Here is a 19,914-nt window from a genome sequence, read left to right as displayed (position 1 = left end):
TCTGGATTTCTGGCTCTTGTTGAAAAATGGAGACCACAGGAGGACAGGATGGCATGGAACCTGAGCCTGAGCCGGAGCCTGGCTGCTCCTCCAGATCCCACACAAGCTCTGTAGTGTACCAGTGTCCCTCCCCCTCCTCCATGACTGGAGGCCTTGGGCCTCCTTCCTGTCTCTTTCTGCCTGGCTCCCATGCATCTCTGGGTTGTGCATTTTACTAATTTTCCCCTTTTACTGATGAGTAATCAAAGCTCAGGGCAATCAAGTACTTGCCCACGGTTGCCTAACTGAAAGTGAGGAAGCTAGAATTGGACTTCTGATCTATTTCATTCCAAAATCTCGCTCTTCATGCTCCATCAACCTCCACAGAGATTTATATAGCCTACAAATACCATTCAGAACATACGCTCCTGGAGAGAAGTATTCTAAGAAAGAGGCCTGTATCTAGGAGTCAGGAGAGCTGGATTTAAGTTGTAACTACAGCCCTTGCTGAGTGTCCACCTTCGGGCACCTCACTTCAGGTCACTTCTCTGGACCTCAGCTCATAGGTAAAATGAGGAGGAACAGGCCTACTTCACAAGGTTGTTTTGAAGATCCAAAGAGATGTCTGGGGAGCCCTTGGTCCAAGGTCAACCTCAACGATTCTAAAGGATTGCTAGACACGCAGCAAGGAGGAGGGCGGACAAATTTGTGCTACTGCTGAGGAAGATGGGGAAGGACTGGTTCCAACCAGACCTGAGACCTTGAGCTAAGGGAGTCAAAGCAGGAAAGGACTGGCTCAGCTTGGTTGTCCCAGGTTGAAGGGTAAGATGGTACAGTTCAAAGGCACTTGAGGAAAATCTGAGATGCTTTTTATTTGTAGGTACTTGTGATTCCAGTGTGGTTAGGTTAGATTTCTAACTGCTCAGTAATTCTCCGCGTCCTACCCGACACCTTCCTGCGCGTCCGCCCTTCCCCTGGGGCCTGCGCCCCTCTCCAGGACTGCTCCGGGCCCCGCCCCAGGCCCCGCCCTTCCCGGGTCCCGGGCCCGCCCTCCTTCCTCCCCCGGTCTGGCTCAGCGAGCAGGGCTGGGGGGCTGAGAGCCTGGCCCCCGCCTCGTCGCCGGTCGCTGCCTGGAGTAGCCGCGAGCCTGCGGACCAGCGCCGGCTGAGCACCCCCGCGCCGAGCCACACGTGAGTCCCGGCAGGTCGCCTCCGGGGCGGTGGCCGCGCCGCGGTGATAAGCCCCGAGGCTGTAGAGCTGGAGTGAGGGGACCGAGGAGCGTTCTTCGGCTCGTCCCGTTTGCTTTGAAACCGAAAGCGCCACAGCGGCACGGGCCCCGCAACCACCTCCTGGCGCCTGGCGCTCGGCTGTGGGGGTCCCGGGCCTGGCCGCCCGCCGCGCTCGCGTCTAGCGCGTCCCGGACTAGCGCCGGGCGGCCGCGGGGTGGGGGTTAGGGGACCGGGGGAGCCCGCTGGGTTGGTGGCCGCTGCTGCGGGCGAGGGGGTGCAGTTGGGTGTTGAGGGTCAGAGCCAGGCTCCGCGGCTCCGAGCGGGTTTTCTTTGCAGCAGAAGGGTGTGTCGTGGACGGAGACCGGGGGTCTGGACTGGGGAGCTGCTGTAGAGCACGGCTGTGGCCTGGAGGGACCAGGTTCAGGTTGAGGGGTGATTTCCAGGCGTGCCCTGCACGCACGCACTGCAAACCCGAGGCTCTCCGTTCGCACCCTTCAGCGCCCCCTCCACTTCTGCAGGACTTCTCCAACCGGAGCCCTCTGGAATGAAACTTTAATATTGGAATGAATGGAAACCTCCACGAACTGTTCGATTGAGCGTGCTCATTTAGAAACACCACACAGCACACAACACAGCACACACACACACACACACACACACACACACACACACACACACACACCCAAAGCTGAGCTCGGAGGGGTCTTGGAAGATACCAAGGTTCAGGGAGGTGAGTTGCCCTGGGACACCCAGAGGATTGGTGGAATCTGGGTTTCCCGGAACAGATCGCTTCCCCCTTGCCGCTGCTCTGCAGGGTTTTGGCAGTTCTGAAGATTTTCTGTGAATACCGGGGCCTCACTCTTGTCGCTGACTCCACTGGGCTGCTCTGCCCGCTGCCGACTTTCTCGGCTGGTTCTGCCCCCTCCTGCAGAGTTTCCATATTTGGCTATTTCAGATTTACTTTCTCGAACTCAGTTATCGCCCCGTGGCTGGCAGGGCCGCTCTAGGCCAGCGGTGAGGTTGGGAAAAGGCTGCCCCTGCAGCCCCACCCTCCACAGCCCTGGGCCGTGACCCGTGTCCCTGAGGACAGGCATCTAGTAACCAATTTAATTCAGTAAATATTTATTGGGCACAGGTGCTGTGTGACTAAGGCCAGTGGAATATGGTTTCTTCCTCTAGAGACGTTCACGGTTTAAAAGGGCTCTGGAAGACAAAATGCAAAGAAATGGAGGTGCTTCTGGGAATAGAACAGTTACGTGTGTGAGAGAGAATTTTAGGCCGGGAAAGGCTGGGTAGGGCCTCTCAAACCCAGGGTGCTGCTGCTGGCTGTCTGCCCTTGTCACATGGCCGGTGAAAGGGAGTTAGTGCAGTTGATGGTCGGGTGAAAACTATTTGACCACTCCTCCCTGTGGTCTACTCTGATTTGCATAGTAAGGTCACTGCTGCAGGAAAGCTGGTTGTGAGATGGAAGCAGAAAATATCTAGCCCCTGTCGAGGCTTTCTTGTTTTCGTTACCATTCTGTTTTGAACTGTGTGGGATGGGTAGGCCCTCAGATCCTGGACACAGGCAGGAGAAAGTCACCTGTGTGAGCCCAGCTCTGGATGACCTGCGGGAGGGGCAATGATGGAGGAGGTGACTTTCTCAGGTCCTCTGAGCTGAGGTCCGTGGCCATGAGGGTAGGATGGGCAGCGTTTCCATCTGTCAGCAAGCATCACCTGAGCACCCATTGGCTATGGGTGGCAGGGCAGTGGAAAGAGTACGGAAAGGAGAGGGAGGCCCCGTCCACTGGAAGTACTAAGTCTGTAACTGGGATATTTCATTGGGGGCGATCTGCAGAGCGAGGGAGCTGGATGCCTCTGAGTCAGCCCCGCTAGGCTCGTCAGCCTTTAGACAATCAGACCTTCTGTGATTATCTCAGCTTCTCAGCAGAGGACCCTGAAGAAAAAATAATTCCATGTTTGTAAAGCTCTTTCCTTTTCAAAGCGTCTTCTCTTTACTGTTCTCATTTTGTTCTCCCTGATATTCTAGTGAGTCAGGCCAATGCAGGATTATTCTCCTCGTCTCCCGGATGGTGAGGGTGAAGTCCTGAGTGTAATAACCCTTTAGGTTCCACTGCTGGGCCGGGCCTGGGTCCCTAAGGTGCCTGGTTCCTCTGCTCCAGGCCCCCACCCTGGTTTCTCAGACAACTAAATCTACCCACCTCCTCCTCAGTCTGGACTCTGGTAACACATGTCTGGTGTGCTCCCAACCACACAGAGCAGAGTCCCCTGGAGGCTCTGCCTGGGGCGCCACATGGACAGACATCTGCTCTGTTAGCTCTACCCCAACTCAGTGAACTCGGGGCAAGACCTGTGTCTATTCTGGTTTGGGTCCTGGAATCTGACAGAGTAGGCCTAAACAAATGTCTGTGTCGAATTCATTTGAGATGTGTCTCCCTTGGGACTGATGGCTGGGGAACATGTGCTTGGTGGGGCTCTGGACAGAGAGGCTGAGCTGTCAGCAGGGCTTGCTTAGACCCCAGGAATCAGAACAGCCCTGTGCAGTTTGAAAATAGCCTTTCTGACCTGATTAACTTCTTATGGCCTCCCTGAGAGAAGGGAAAGGGAGGTTGCTGTTCCTTCCACTTCCCTGGTTGCAAGCTAGGGCACAGAAGTGACCGGAAAGATCTCACAGAATGTAGGGACCAGCCAGGACCCCAGCCCAAGTCTTCTGACTCTAATTCCTGTGCTCTTCTCCTGGTATTTTGGCTAGAGGAAGCCAGAATTCTGGGCAGGAGGAGCGTGAGGGAACCAGAAAGGCATTCATCAAAATCCACCTGACACCTTTGTCACTGATTGGGGGTCTTTAAGGGCTAATAGACCAAGGGAAGGGGGGAGCTGTGGCAGACCCAGTCTCTGAAGAGCTTTTTCTGTGCAGATGGTGGATTTTACTGGGACTACTCTGGGGCAGGAGTCATCACCCCAGCAGAGCGAGGTGGGCATCTGTGTGTGTGCTGAGGGTAGAGGGCACCAGGGCCCTCTGCTGAGGCCAGGGTTGGGCCCCACTGAGCTTGTTGCTTTGCCCAGAGGAAAGCTTTATTTGGAGGGTCAGACAGTAGTTGACCCACATGGCCCCTGGCAGGCCCTGTCTTGTGGGGAAGTGGACTGGAGGACCAGAGAGGAAATAAAAGTGAAAATACTCACCAGTCCTGACAGAAAAATTCAAAGTCAGCTTGAAGCGGCAGTGGGGAGTATATTCTGCGTCATGTTATCTGGAGGCAGGTGGTGACACATGATTAGATGGTGCCGTGGCCAGAACTGGGTACCTCTGCAGGTACCTGCAGGGTCTGTGGTCCCCGTGTTGAATGACAGAGCCCAGGGAGCGCCCCTTCCGGAGTGTGTGAACAGGGAAGGGGGACCCATTCACTTTCAGCAGCTGCCCATGCCTCATTGCTGGACATGCGCTCCACCAGCTTCTCTCCTCTCCAGTCCAGAACATCCCTGGGATTTCCCCCATGGTCTGTTTCCTCTCAGGGAAGAGGTACTCTCCTGACCCATGGGAGGGAGAGCACCTTCTCCACCTATGCCCCTGATGCAGCCCTCTTCTCCCTCTGACAGGCTCCATCCATCATTCCCTTACCACTGACCTCATCCTCTGCCCCACTAGCTCAGCCTCTGTTAAACAGGAACAGCCCATGTTTCTGCAACCCCTCTTCTCTCCCTTTCACTGAAAAGCTTCTGGAAAGAGCAGCCAGCACTTGCACTTATGTATTCCTCACTCCACGCTGTGCACCTGCCCTGCCGCTCAGATTGCCCGAAGGTTTCTGGGGCCTGGTAATCCTCAGTCGCCAGCCTGCTCTGCAGCTGTTGCCCATCTCCTTGGAGGGTGCCCCATTGTCCCCACCGACGTTCCCTTCATTGACCTTGAGCTTCTCATCCTCCTCCCTCCCTGCAAGTGCCCATATGAGGACCAGGCTGTGTCCTCAGGCTGGGCCTCTAACCCCCATGCTCCTCTCCCTAGAGCCCCCCTGTCCTCCCATGGCTCAAACCAACACTCTTCAGGAAAGGCTCTGTCTCTCACCCAGCTCTGTTCCTGGCCAGTTTGATTTGTGACACACAGAATCTTCGCCGTGATGTTTCTGGAGCCCCTCAGACATGCATCCCAAGCCGTGCCTTCCTCTGAGTTCTCCCTCACCTGTGCAGACATCACTGTTCTCCCACAGTCACCTCTGGCCTGTCTCCCCTGGCCGGTTCTGGTCCGAAGGGCGGCACCCTGAGTTCACGTCCATTCGACACATCCATTCGACCTCTTTCCTGTATTACCTTGATTGTGCATTCACTCACTTTCCTGCCTTTCCGTTTCCTCTCCTGCACTGCTGCAGAGGGGCCGCCTAAATGCGTAGTGGAAATAGTGTGGACTTCAGAAGCTGCGTTCAAATCTGAATTTATGACTTGCTGGTTGTAGTTGCATGATCTGGGCAAGTTGCCCAACTTCCATGAGGCTCTGTTTCCAATGGTAAATAGAGATAGTAATGTCACCCACTTGGGGTTGCTGGAAGGATTAAATGAGCCAATATATACACAGAGCCTAGTGTCTGGCGGGTACTCAGTAAAGCTGTTTTTCTTCTATGTGTTTGATAGCAATAGGGAGTTGTGGGGTCTCTGGGGAGGTGGAAAATGTGTGTGGAGCCTAAAGGCATTCACATTAAATTAAAAACAGACAAACAAAAGAACTGCCAAGTTCCGAGGGAGCCCATCATTTAAACTAGCCTGTTGCTGACACTTGGCAATCTAGACCGAGCAGAGCTCAGCAGCCAGGTAGGTGGGCTGGGATGGGACTGGACATGGTGGGGATAAGCTGGGACAAGCCCTTGGCAGGCAGAAGGCAGAGAGGAGAGCAGGAGGCATAAGATAATGGAGGCCCAGGCCCAGGGAGAGCGTTTCAGGGGCAGGATTCCAGCCTTTAGAATAATGTGTGGGCACAGCAGCCACCATCTTGGAGGGATAGTTGTGCTGGTAATAAGGTGACACAGGGACCCGGCAGAAGAAATACAATGGATTTGGGAAGCAAAATACAGGCACTGGCTTGATCACCAGGAGCAGAGAAGTCCTTTAATGGGATCCAACTATGCAAGCAGAGCAAAATGTGGAGTGAGGTTGACTGGGTACAGAACTGCCAGCCAGAGCCTTTTCCACACTCCCTTACTAAGGCGGGTGGCTGGGAACAGCCAGGCTGTGTTCTGAGCCTTCCATTTGCATTTGTAGAGGGCCCTTGAGGCCAGAGGATGGAGGCAAGTGGGTGGAGTGAAGCTAAACAGTCATGAAAGTCCCTCTTCTGCCTTCATGACATTAAGATTCTGAGGAAGAGGCTGGGCAGATACCTACGCTACAACCTAGCAAATTTACCCTGCTTCCCTGGGTTAAAGACAAATAATTTAACATAAAGTGAAGGCCTAAGTGCTCAGTAGTTGCAGAATAAAAGAAGTGATTCACCAGTTGGGTGGGGTTATTCCAGGAAGCCCTCCTGAGGAGTGAGGAGAAGTGGGCCAGAGAGATGGGAGGGGATATTGGACCCTGGGCAAAGGCATTTGAAAGGGATAAAGGAAGGAGTGAATAGTTGCCTTTAATGGATGGGAAGTAGATTATTCTGGAGCCCCCATATTGAAGTGGTTTATTTGAAAAGCCAATAATTTGGATTGTTACTTCAACTGCTCAGTGACACTTCTGGCAGACCTTTCTGAGAAATGTCCAATGCCATAGATATTAGCCGTGGACAGACAGACACTACCTTCTTTCATTCTTTTCTTGGTATTAATTCCATATGTGTGACTTCACTTGATTCACTTCATTGATGCTGGATCATTGGAGCAAATGTGACTTCTCTAGCATCCATTTCTTCCACCTTACAATCATAGTGCTTGATTCTCTCAATGTCAGCTCTGCTTAGGGTGTGTTAAACAGCTGTAAGGCCTTTTACACCTGACTTCCCTGTTCCTAACTTTCTTCACATCATTTCTTCTGCCTAGAGTGCCTCCTGTATTAATCTACTAATTCATGCCCCCTGCCTTTGAAGGAAAACCCAAATTCATCTCTTGTTAAGAAGGCTTCCCCAAGACCATGCCCAGCTTCAATGATTTTCTCTGAGAGCTCACAGGATTCAGCGTATACTTATACAGATATGATTCATTACAATGAAAGGATCCAAAGCAAAATTGGCAAAGGGAAAAGGCACATGGGGCAAAGTCCAGAAGAAGCCAGGCACAAGCTGCAAGAGTCCTCTCCACCACTGACGTCACATAGGGTCATGTTATTCCTCCAGCATTGAATAGTGACAACATGTGAAATGTTGCTACCAGAGAAGCTCATTAGAGACTTGGTGCCCAGGGTTTCTATTGAGGACTGGTCATGTAGGCACCCTCTGCCTAACGTATACCAACATTCCAGACTTCCAGAAGAAAAACAGGTGCTTAGGAATAACCACATTGTTTGCAAAACAGTTTGGGGACAGTGAGCCACCCTAATTAGTTAGGAGAATTGGCCCCAAATCCACCTTCTAAGATGTTAACCAAGGGCCATCCTTGGAAACAGAACTTCCCAAGGATGGCAGTCTCAGGCCTGCTATGTTACCTCTTTTCTGCACAGCTTGCCTGCATAATTCCACCCGATAGTGCCTAGCTATGCTTATGCTGTAGAGAAAATCACTCTAGATAGGAGCCAGGAGACCTAGGATCCAGCCCAGCATGGCCACCTACTGCTGGGTGACCCTTTGAAGCTCTCACTCCATTTTCTTCTTTCCTGTGGAAGAGGGGAATTGTAATTCTTCTTTGTAGACCTCAAGGGTGAGGCCTACACCCTTGATAGTGGGTTATTCTATCTATCCCTCTTGGTTGAGCACCTACTGTGTGTCAGGCACTGAGTGAGCACTGTGGGAGTACAGAGGGAAGTGTGGTGTAGTGGCTTCGAGAGGAGACCAGTCTGATATTAAACCCAGCACTTACCAGCTGTGTTACCTTGAACACGTTATATAATCCTGATCGGTAGAATGTGAATAGGAAAATAAAACTGGTGCCCACACCTCAATGGGTTGCTGTGCACAGTGGAACAACCCATGTAAAGCTTCTAGCCACAGTATCTGTCACGTTGTAGGCCCCCAAAATGGCAGCTATTAATTCACTCAGGTAGTTGAGCGCTTGCTGTGTGCCAGCAACTTGAAAAATATGTAGCCCCAGGCCTGCTTTCTGTTTGCTGGTTCAGGTTAATAGTGAACAGATAATGACATACAAAAATGAATTGCAGTCATAGTAAATGCTATGAAGGAGAAGTACAGCATGGTAAATAGCATGCAATTTGGAAGAGGGGACCTAGCGTGGCTGAGGAGGCATGTGAAGGCCTGGCTGAATATGTGATGCTTAAGCTGGGCCTCAGTGAGTTTCGCTCAGAAAGAGGTTAGGGGAAGGGGAGGACAGGATGTTTCCAGTGGAGACAGCAGCTTGAGCAAAGGGAGACCGGCCTTAGGGGTGAACGCTGTAAAGAGGGCAGTTTTGCCACTTGTATGAAGAATGGCAAACAGGGGCACCTGGGTGGCTCAGTTGGTTAAGCATCTGACTCTTGATTTCAGCTCAGGTTATGAGTTCATATTTTGTGACTTCAAGCCCCGGGTTGGGCTCTGTGCTGACTGTTAGGAGCCTGCTGGGGATTTGCTGTCTCCCTCTCTCTCTGCCCCTTCCCTGCTCGCTCTCTCTCTCTCTCTCTCTCTCTCTCAAAATAAATAAATAAAAACTTAAAAAAAAAAAAGAATGGCAAAAAGACCAGGGAGAATGGAGAATAAAAGGTAGGGGAGGAGGGGGGCTTCCAGATGACCCTAGAGATTGGACAGGACCATTGCAGCATGCATTAGGGCTTTGGAACGTTAAGAGGAATGGGAGGCTGTGAAAAGATCGTGTGAGTGACACAGCTTGGTGTTTTCAGAAGCTCAGTCAGGCGGTGTGTGGAAAATGCTCTGGAGGAGTGAGTGGGTGAGGGAGACCAGTTGTAGGAGGCTGTGCTGTGGCCCAAGTGAGAGGGATGGTGGCTTGAATCAAGGTGTTGGTCGCGGGGGTGGAGAGAAGGAGGCGGAGTGTACCTGTCAGGTACACTCAGGGGGCCTCTGTGACTGATGGGATGTGGGGGAGGAGAGAGAAGGCATCGCCCGGATGATGCCAGTTATCTGGCAACAGCAGGAAGATAAAAGAGTTGGGTATTTACCAAGAGGTAGCTCTGGGGAGAGCAACTTAGGAGAGGGGAAATCGGTTCAGTTTGAGATGCTTTGGCTTTCGGAAGCATCGGAAGAAGGCACTCAGCATGCAGCCTTCATGTGGGTCTAGATGCAGAGGAGGTCTGGGCTGGAGAGAGAGAGAGAGTTGGGAGTTGTTAGTTCATACATTGTCTCTGTTCTTGGACAGTGTGGTTTCAGGGAAGCTAAAGGGAGAGTGTGTGTATTTGGGGAAGGGCATGGAGGGGGCAACAATGTCTGATGTTGCTTAGAAGCCAGGTAAGATGAAGTCTGAAAACGGACCATTGGCGTTAGTGAGCCAGCAGTCACCGATTTGGGTGGCTTGGTGAGGGTGTGAGCCAGGCCCGAGCCGGCTGAGGACTGGACTGAAGAGAGGCCAGTGGAGACAGTCCCTCCGCTGTGTTGAGGGTGAGAGTGAGTGAAGAAGTTTGGCTGTGAGAGGAAGGAGAGCTCGAACTTTCGAGAAATGTGAGAGTGAGGATTTTTCGTGTTGCTTGATCTCTAGAGAGATCGTGGTTGTGTGAGAGTGATGGAAGGAGCCAGCTGAAAGAGAGAGGTTGGCGATGAGGAAGGGGGGTGGGTGACAGTGGATGTGAAGCTCCCTGAGGAGGCAGGGGTCCAGGACAGGTGGAGAAGTTGGCTTCATTCAGAGGTCACCTGTAACACGCTCTGAGAGGGAGAGGGCAGAGCAGGGGCCCCCGTGCAGGGAGACACATAGGTCTGGTGGCAGGAAGCGGAGGTCTTTCTGGTCTGAAGACTTCTATTTTCTGTGTGCAATAGGAAGTGAAGTTTCTGGGTGAGGCCTGGGGGGGGGGCGTGGTCACGGTTTGCAGAGAAGAGAAAGGTTTGAAATAGATAGTGAAAACAAGAGAGTGAGCTGAAAAGGAAAACCTGGCCTCCATCTCTGTTACCTGTTCACATGGTGAAGCCTCCAGAAAAGGACCCTGGCAAATGTGATTTCACCTGTCTAGCACCTTGTGAGGCACCTGGGTGAGGGCCCTATACATATTTCTTGAGTTGAATTGTTGGCCTTGTCTACCTTTAAAAATCCTCCTCAACATTTTCCCCTCCTTCCCAGGTACCTGGCTTCCCCCATGACATCTCACCAGGGACTGGTTCATGTTAGTAGGACTAAGGACCATGGCTCAGACTTGGCTCTTCCAGCCCTGTATGGCTAGACCCTCCCCTCCTGACACTGACTACCTCTCCCCAAGTCAGCCATCCTTTTTTTTTTTTTAATCTTTTAAAAGTTTATGTATTTGTTTTGAGAGAGACAGGCAGCGTGAGTAGGAGAGGGGGAGAGAGAGAATCCTAAGCAAGCTCCACACTGCCAGTAAAGAGCCCGATGTGGGGCTCGAACCCACGAACTGCGAGATCATGACCTGAGCCGAAACCGAGAGTCAGATGCTTAACTGACTAAGCCACCCAGGCTCCCCTCAAGTTTCCTCTGTCTAGCTGGAACTGGTGGGATTGTAGGACTAATAAACCGTTAAGATAGGAAGTTTTAGGTACCGGGAAGCAGCATAGGTAGGAGGGAAGCTTTCCTGCTTTTTGCAGAATACGGTAAGGCAGGCATTCAGTCTTTCTGTGAGTGTTTATGGTATGCCTGTCATGGGCACCCTTCTAAGTATTAGCACCTCAGTAAGCAAAGGAGACACCTCTGCCTCCTGGAGAGCTTGCGCTCTGCCTGGGGAAGCCGGGCAGTAAGGAAGTAAACCTCAACATGCCTGATGGTGGGGAGTGCTCTGGAAAAGAATGCATCAGGTGATGGGGCGTGTGGTCAGGGATGGTTGTGTTTGCAGTTGGGGAGATCAGTGGAGACCTCACTTGAGAGTGAGCGTTGGCGCAGATACCTGAAGTGCAGGAACAAGCCATTCAGGTGTCAGGGGGACAGACAGCAAGTTAAGGCGCTTGCACTAGTCAAGAAAAAGTGAGGCCATGGGACTAGAGTGTGTGAACAGGTGGAGAGTGCTAGAAAATAAGGACAGGCCAGATTGCATTGGACTCAACGGACACTGGCTTTAACCCTGAGTGACATGGGGGCCATTGGAGCCCAGAGGAGTGGCATGTCTAACTTCTGTTTTTAAAAGGATAGCTCTGGCTGCTGGGGTACGACTGGGCTGTACAGGGAAGGACAGGGGCAGGAGGCCAGCTAAGAGATTAATGCTGTTCCCCATAGGGAGATGACACTGGCTTAGACCAGGGCGGTTGTGCTGAAAGTAGGGAACAGGGTTTGATATGTTTGGAAGAAGAGCCGAGAGGATTTGTGTTGTGGGGTGCAGAGTAAGAAGAGTCAAGGGTGAGTGGCTCCCGAGTTTTGGTCCAAGCAATAGGGTGATTGTGACAGCATCTTACTGAGGTGGAGGAAGGCCATGGGAGGAGCAGGTTGGGTGGGGCGCCAGGTAAACAAACACAGAGGTATGGACTAGGCACTTGGAATGAGGAGAGGTCCAGATTGCAGGTAGACATCGGGGCACTGTTAGGGATGGCATCTAAGGGAGGAGCCAAGATGAGCTCACCAGAGAGAAGAGGTCCAGCACCAGCCTGGGCCCTCTGAGAGATGGGGACATGAGGAGTAGCCAGTGCAGAGGAGGAGGAGGAGTCTAGAAGCTGGCCCAATGGTCTAGTTCTGTGCATCTCACACGGTACTGGCTGTAGAATCTGGCTACTACTGAGAGATCCTGATTCTGAAATATGTTAACTAGGGTAGGCTAAAAGATTGTAACAAATAGGCTTCTGAAACAGAGGTCTGTTTCTCTGGGGTAAAGTATCCAAGTCAGCATCTTTGTCATGCTCCCGGGCACACTCTTAGAGCACATTGTTGGCGTACTTTGTATACAGGCATGGCCCCCACCTAGACTGAAAACCTCTTGGGGACAGGAACTGTCTGGTAACTGGGGGTCGACCCCCACTCCACCCTCTCCCGCAGTAGAATGAGGCACAGGCCTATGCCCACAGCAGGCACTGAATAAGTGCTGACTAGGAGTGAAGGATGGACATGCATGGATATTTAGTGCTTATTTACGTGGCAGGCACTGTGTGCTAGTAATTTACGTGGATCAACACCTTCAATCTTAACTCCAAGCCATAGAGGCAGCTACTATTCTCCCACTTTCTAGATGAGGAAAAGAGGACACAGGTAAGTGAATGGCAGAAGGAATTGAACCCAGCGGTCTGGGTCCAGAGCTGGTCTCTAGGCTGTCCTGCCTCTCCTCGAGAGCTCCATCTTGGTGTTGGTTGGGATGTGGTCCATTTCCCTCTAGCTATGACACAGAGCAAAGAGCACTGCACTTGGTGTCAGGAAGCCTAGGTTCACATTCCTGCACCACTATGTGCCTGCCGTGTGATTTGGGGCAATTCGATTGACAGCTTGGGGCCTCAGGAACTTCATCAGAAATGTGATGATATTGCCACAGGGTTAGTGTGAGGACCGGGTATGATGTGGTATGTAAAAATAGAAACTGCTGGGGCGCCTGGGTGGCTCAGTTGGTTGAGCTTCCGACTTCGGCTCAGGTCACGATCTTGCAGTCCGTGAGTTCAAGCCCTGCGTCGGGCTCCGTGCTGACAGCTTGGAGCCTGGAGCCTGCTTCGGCTTCTGTGTCTCCCTCTCTCTCTGCCCCTTCCTGCCACTTTCTCTCAAAAATTAACATTAAAAAAATAAAAAATTAAAAAAAAAGTAGAAACTGCTAAGTACCAGAGTGTGTGTAACTGGTGTTATTTTTATCATCTTGAAAAATCAAACTGTGGAACTCCTAAGATTGCCCAAAAAAAGTTGCCAGAGGGGTATAGACCACAGGAAACCCCACAGGCCTTGCTTCAACCAAAATAGTTCCTCTGTACAATTTTTATTTATTTATTTTTTATTTTAGAGAGCGAGAGTGCAAGTGGGGGAGTGGGGCAGAGGGAGAGAGGGAGAGAATCTTAAGCAGAGCCCATCATGGGGTTGTCTTCGACTCTGGGATATCACGACCTGAGCTGAAATTGAGAGTTTAACGCTTAACCAACTAGCCACCTAGGTGCCCCTGTATACTTTTTTATTTACTGATATTTCTGCATAAGATTTGGTTTGATGAGTTTCACTGTTTTTAAAAGGTTGTGACACTCTTGTCTAACTCATCTCTTAAACCCTGTCACAGTTGACTGGCTGGTTTTGTGGGGGAAAGCCATTCTTTCAAATTCTTTCTCTTTCTCTTGGGTCTCCTCCCTGGGCTCCTTTCCTTCTCTCCCTCTTCTGTGGTCCTGATCTCAAGAACCTGATGTCCATCCAGTGTTATACTAGGGACTACAGCGTTCTGTGACCAAGACTCTAGGGTGCCCACCCATGTGTGGGTGGGGCAACTGGGGTATACCTGGGGTAGCAGACCTCAGGAAGCTTTTCCCCTCAAGCTTGGGCGAGAGGGCCATCTCTGGTCCCATCTGCTTCCTCCCTGGGCCTGGGCCAGAGCTGGCCTCACTGCTGATCAGGAGAGATTATTCTGTCTGCCTCTCACAGAACATCAGCTCATGTCCCGGCCACAGCCTCACCCAACTCTCAGACAGTGGGCAGTGCATCACACATCTGTGGTCAGCTTTGGAGATGTGAACCTAGCACAGAGGCAGTTGTGCGCAAGCATGTGTGGGGGATGAGGCATGGCTAGAATGATGTTGGCCTTTGGTAGCTAAAAATCACTAAAAGGTCAAGCCAAGGTGGCTTGGCACGTCTGTTCTGTAGCCTGTCTAGGATGGTCTCAGGTCCCTCCCTTTTCCTCTGAGCACCCTTGGGCTAAGAAGGGTGAGGCCAGGTGAAGGTTTCTAAATTCCCAGCCTGATCTAAACTATTGTCTGTTGGCCATGTATCCAGACTGCCATGCGGCTCTGCTTGTCCAGCCCCTGGAATCGCGGTCTCCCTGTCTATGAGAAAATAGGATGGTTGGGAAGGGAGAGGGCGAGAGAGCTGTGAGGCTGAGCTGACACCCCAGCATGTGATGAAGTGGGGATCCCCACCCACATGTGGAAGTAAGTCCGGTTGGGATGAGGAGGCCTTTCCCATGAGGAGAGGTGGGAGTTTGGCAAGAATGAGGGACAGAGGCTGATCCAGTCTCAGGGGACTCCCATGTGGAGCCCTGCAGAAGTGTGGTCGGTGGGGGGGTCAGGGCCAAGGGATCGGGGGTTTCAAGGAGGAAGTACCAAATGCCACATAAAGGGCAGGACGGCCATGATTTAGGACAGACTAATCAGCAGCTCTGATTGTGTGATTACAGTTGAGGTCATGGAACGAACATAATATGCTTTTCCAAACTACCTACCCACTCCCCCAGTCCCCGCCCAACACTCAGATGATTCGGGGACCCCAGGTTGTTCAAGGGCAGGGTACAGATGAACTGGGAGAGCAGGCAAGGCTTCAGGGATGTGCCCATGGGACCCTAGGAGGGACACAGGTCTGCAGGCACTGCTGCAGCCAGGAATGGAAGGGAGGGGAGGGGGCTAAGTGGCCCATGCAGGTGCTGCTTGGTGGGAGTGGGGGTGGAGGGAATCCAGGCCCACCGTGCTGCATTTCTGCTTCCCCATCAGTGTCTGCATGCAGTAGGTCCTCAGCGAGGGAAAGATTTACACAAAGTGATTGAATGAATGAACATTTAGTGGGAGATAGTCCAGTGTAAGCATGAGTTCAGAATAACGCACTGGGTGAAGTGAGGAGGAAAATGTGTTTGGAGGAGGAAATAGAGAAGTGAGAAAAATGACAACAGAAAGGCAGCTCTGGGTGGAGAGAGAGCAGTTAGCTTAGTGAAGGGTCCTCGATGAGGGGGAGTAGCACCCTGTTTGGGGGAGGGCGTGGTATCTGAAGAAATCATGGAAATGGGTTCAACTTATGCATGTAAGTGAAGATGAATCAGCAAGGTGCTGTGCCCACCTGCAAGGGAGTAGTTGTGATTCAAGCCTTAATGGGAGTGCTGACTGTAGGTGAGGGGACAGTGGGGTGTGTGGGGGGGATGGGCTCTCCAGACTCAACTCTGTGATCAGAACTGTCATTTATCACCATCACTTCTGTGCCTAGACAAGGGGACCGGAGCGGGGTAGGAATATAGGGATACAGCAAAAGCAAAGTGCATTCACAGAAAAGCAGTGAGTGAGGGAACACACACAAGCATGAAAAAACGTGGGAAGGAAATGGGAATATTTAGGCAGGTTGCATGGGGGAGGGGAAGAGATGTTGGGGAGTGGTTGAGGTCATTGTCTCCCACCTGCAGGGTTGTCTTCAGGAAAGGGATGAGGTTCTTTCCCTCTGGTCCCAAACAACTCCTCATGTCCCTCCTTTTGCCCTCATTCTTCCCCATCTCCTTGAACAGAACCACCTCCCCCCAGGTATTGAGGTCCAAATCCTGGCATCAGCCTCCAGTCCTCCCTGCCTCCAAGCTTCATATGCAGTCATTTATTTGCTCCATTTCCCTGCCACCACCATAGTTCAGTTCTGTGTCATCTCTCCCTGATGGCTACAGTGTCCCCACATAGAGATCAGCCTCCTGACTGCTTTACCCCTGTCCCCAGCCTCAAAGTCTATTGTCCGTGCAGCATCTGGAATGGTCTTTTTAGGCTCCAAAGCAGACACTGCCATTGGCTCCTTGAAGTACTCATGCTGCTTCCCATTGCTGTGTTCTTAGAACATACCCGACTCCTTCCCGTGGGCGACCAGGCCCATGTGATCTGGCTCCGGCCCTATCTCCTGCTGCTCTTCCTCTTGTCCCTGACATTAGGCAACACTGGCCTCTCTGTTTCTTGAACATGGCAAGGCCTTTCCCAGAACCGATCGTTACCCTTGCTGTCCCGGCTGCCTGCAGAGTCCTTCCTGCTACTCCTCACATTTGCTCCTCCCCTTCCTCCCCTCGCTGGTCAGGTATCCCCTCCTCCGTGAGCCCTTCCTGTCCAAGTGGCTGCTCCTGTTTCTCTATCTCAACATCCTGTTTATTTTCTTCAAAGGACTCACCGTAGTTTGTTACTCCCTTGTCTCCTCCATTAGGTTGTAAGCCCCACAGGAGCAGGCTTGAACACTTTCTGTCTTGTTCCTCCCCAGCCCCCAGAGCCTGATACCATGCCCCACATGTCAGGCAGTCAGGTCATCCCCAGGGTAGGGGACCTTGATGGAGGGACTCTGGGAACAAATGCTTAATAATAATAATAGTCATCACAGCATTTCCTGTGTCCACCGTTATAAGCTCTTCATGCAGAGGGGGATCAGCAAAGTTTTTCTGTAAAGAACCAGATAGTAAATATTTTAGGCTTTGGGCCATGTGGTCTGTGGCACAACTGATCAATTCCACTGTGGTAGCAAACAAACAAACAAACAAACAAACAAACAAAAACCCCAGCCATGAACAATATGTAAACAAATGAGCATTGCTGTGTTCTGATAAAACTTTATTCACAAAAACAAGTGGTGGGCCAGCTGATCCTTAATGTAAAGTATTAACTTATTTAATCTTTAAAGATTCTACAAGGTAATTATCATTATCATTATCACTATTTTATAGATGAAGAAACTGCGAAGTGTAGAGACCAAGTAACTTGCCTGAAGTCATACAGCTATTCAGGGATAGAATCAAGATTTTTGCCTAGGCAGGTCGACTCCAGAGTCCATGGTGCTAGCCAACATACCACACTGCCTCTTGTCAGACTTTGGAGAAGCAGAGAGGAACCCCCAGCTCCTCCTTATCCCCTGAAGGCCTCCACTGCTTCCTGGCCATAGGACCTCTCCAAGTTTCCTCATTCAACAAATTGGGGATGCTAATGATGTATGTACATCTTAGGGCTGCTGTCAAGATTAAAACAAGACTATGCATGTAAATTAGCTGGCTCTGAGCCTAGACATAGACTCACTGCGTGTAATCCTGACCCAGATTCAATTCCAGCCCTTAGGTCCCATTCATATCTTTTCATATTGTCCCCTTGCCCTCTGTCTACCTCATTCAGATTTGTCCTAGGTTGTCTTCGTGGCCCTCCTTCTGACAGCCCCTTTCCAATAAGGCCTCACGTTAATCTTAGATGTCCCTTATTTAGCCAACACTGAGTGCTGTGTGCCAGGCATAGGGCTGGCTCTGAGTATCTGGGGATCAATGAAGACAGCTCTCCCTAGGAGCTCGCCCAGGAGCTGAACCCCGACAGCAGGGAGGGCTTTGAAAAAGTGGGAGCTGAGGCTAGGGGCAGAGAGATAGAGTCAAAGCTTCCTAAAGAAGAAACTTTCACGTGGCAAGAGCAGTAGTGTTTTCTCTATTTTTTTTCTCTTGGTCTAAGTTTCTGAGAGCAAATCTGAAAGGTCTGCTTCAGCATCATTTGGAGCCTGGTGGACTCTGGAGGGTTCTGAGGCTTCCCTGTGAGTGAGACTGATGTTCAGGGAGCAGCTGCCATGGGGTACCTTCAGATGGGTGCCCCAGGAAGGGCGCGGGGATGCCCTTCAGCCCTTGAACCCCCTTTTCTTCACCAGCGGTGCTTTGCTGCACTCCCGGGAAAACAAGGAACCAGGAGTTTCCTGACAACTTGGAGAGAAGTCATACTTCTCTTCACAGGAATTAAAATCTTACCCACATCCTTCATCCTGTATCCAAGAAAACCCTCTTCTGGGAAAGCATAAGGAAAAGAAAAGGAAAAGAAAATACACGCTGCTTCTGCTTCTGCTTCTGCAGTGCCAACGCCAGCCGTCACGTGGATCGGTGGTGGGTTTGGTGAGCTGTTGTCACAAATTATCTGGCTGTTGTGGTGTCACCTGGCCTCTGCATGGTCTCCCTCCCACATTATGCCTGATGGAAAATGGCCTCATTACTTCTGTATTTCTCCAAGGCCCTTCCTCTTTGTCTAGCCTGCATGGTGAAAGGTCAATGAAAATAAAACCAGTTTCTCCCAGAGGTCACAGTGCAGTTGCACTGTTGTTGTGTTAAGCCATGGAAACAGTGGAGAGGAAGAGAAGATCAGGGGTTGGAGCTGAGGCTGAGCAGTTTTCTTGAGGGGTTTCATCTTCCAAGGAAAGATCTTTCTGAGCCATTGAAGATGCAGGCTTTGGTAAGCACTTGAAATCCATCTCACTTCTCCCTCGTGCAATGAGGATAATGTACTAGATAAAATGCCTTTATTCTTCTTCCTCTTTGGTCTCCTCCTCCTCCTCCTCCTCCTCCTCTTCTTCTTTTTTCACTTTCCTGGTAGTAGCTGTTCTTCTTGGAAGAGCAGAATCTCAGAATTCAAAGGCCAGGTGACTGAGAGAGGGAGCTGCCTATCCTAACTGGTGGGCACCTGGCTGTCTGAGCCAGGGCACAGATTCCAGAGTCTCCTCGGGTTGCTGCGTCTTGGGATTTGACATTTTAACTTTTCCTCCTTACTAACCACATCTCTTCTCCTTTAATTTTAGCCCAGGACACTTTGTTGGCTCTCAGGTGGGTTTGGGGAATAACATCCTTGCACCTGCCCCCTCTTGCTGAATGTGAGCATCCATCAGGGAGCTGGCTCCTTATGCTGGTGAAGCCTGAACAGAGCTGAGAAATGGGCAGTTTGCCTTCTAGCAGCCCACCCTATGACTGGTAGGTCTCATTGGCCAGTGCAGTGTTACCCCTCCATTGCCCATGGCTCAAGGACCATCCTGAGGCTCCTGCCCAGCCTTTGTGCCCCCACCTTGTTACCTGGCCCTGTAAGTCCCACTTGTGAGAGAAGGCAGCCTCTCTTGACTCTGCAGATCTCAGGACCCTCCCTTACAAAGGAGCCTTGGGGAAGGCTGTAGGCCTCTCCCACAGTCCTCAAACCCTTCCCCATCACTGCTAGACACTTATCAACCCCCCTGGACCCCAGAAGTCATTAGCAGGAAGGATCTCAGACCTAGTAAGGTGTGGAGGGTCACATGAGGCTGAACAGGGGTTACTTTGGGGGAAGCAGCACCTGTTCAATCCCAAGGAGGGAGGAAACAAGGTCTGTGCTGTAGCCACAGGTATAAGTGGGAAGGGCAGACTTCAATACTGGCTCCAAGGAATTTTCCCATTGCTGTCTGTCAGGGATGTCTTCTCTCTCCAGATCTTATTTTCCTGACATAGATCTAAACCTATTATGTCAAATGCCATCACTAAAATGACAACTGAATTATTTGTGAAGTAAAAAAAAAAAAAATTTCATGCCCTGGGCAATTTAAAACCACTTATCGATATACCAAAAAGGAAATGTGGCCATTCCTAGGAATCACGTCATTTATTCTGGAAGAGATGTTAGTTGTCTTGTCTTCTGACTCACCTCTACTCTCTTAAGACTGTCCCTAAGGGACCTCAACCTGGATATACCCCCTACCCACATCCTTGCTTCTTTGCTTCTCTCCTTCATCCTCTCCCATTGGTGTCATCAGATGAACCTGGGAGTCATCCTCCACTGTCCTCTCCTTCGGCCCTTCCACGGAACCCATTTCTAACCCATTTCTCTGCATTTTATCTCAGAAATGCCTCACAAACATGGCTT

At 51.2% G+C, this 19,914-nt stretch overlaps 1 protein-coding gene across 3 annotated transcripts in view; it reads left to right on the top strand.

The window, feature by feature from the left end:
- The first annotated feature begins 1,020 nt into the window (after positions 1–1,020).
- TRAF5 (TNF receptor associated factor 5) overlaps positions 1,021–19,914 on the top strand; it is a 51,610-nt gene continuing 32,716 nt past the window's right edge. For 2 of the 3 annotated variants that reach the window (XM_006942800.5, XM_003999324.6), the window contains exon 1: positions 1,021–1,169. The gene's annotated coding sequence lies outside the window, so the exon portion shown is untranslated. Of the gene's footprint in view, positions 1,170–18,637; positions 18,999–19,914 lie in introns of those variants that run through there. The other variant, XM_006942799.5, reaches the window with a different exon arrangement.

The sequence above is a fragment of the Felis catus genome, chromosome F1 (assembly GCF_018350175.1).
Source record: "Felis catus isolate Fca126 chromosome F1, F.catus_Fca126_mat1.0, whole genome shotgun sequence".
NCBI classification, from domain to species: Eukaryota; Metazoa; Chordata; class Mammalia; order Carnivora; family Felidae; genus Felis; species Felis catus.
Note: the sequence above shows the minus strand (reverse complement) of the source record. Positions and strands in the feature narration are given on the sequence as shown.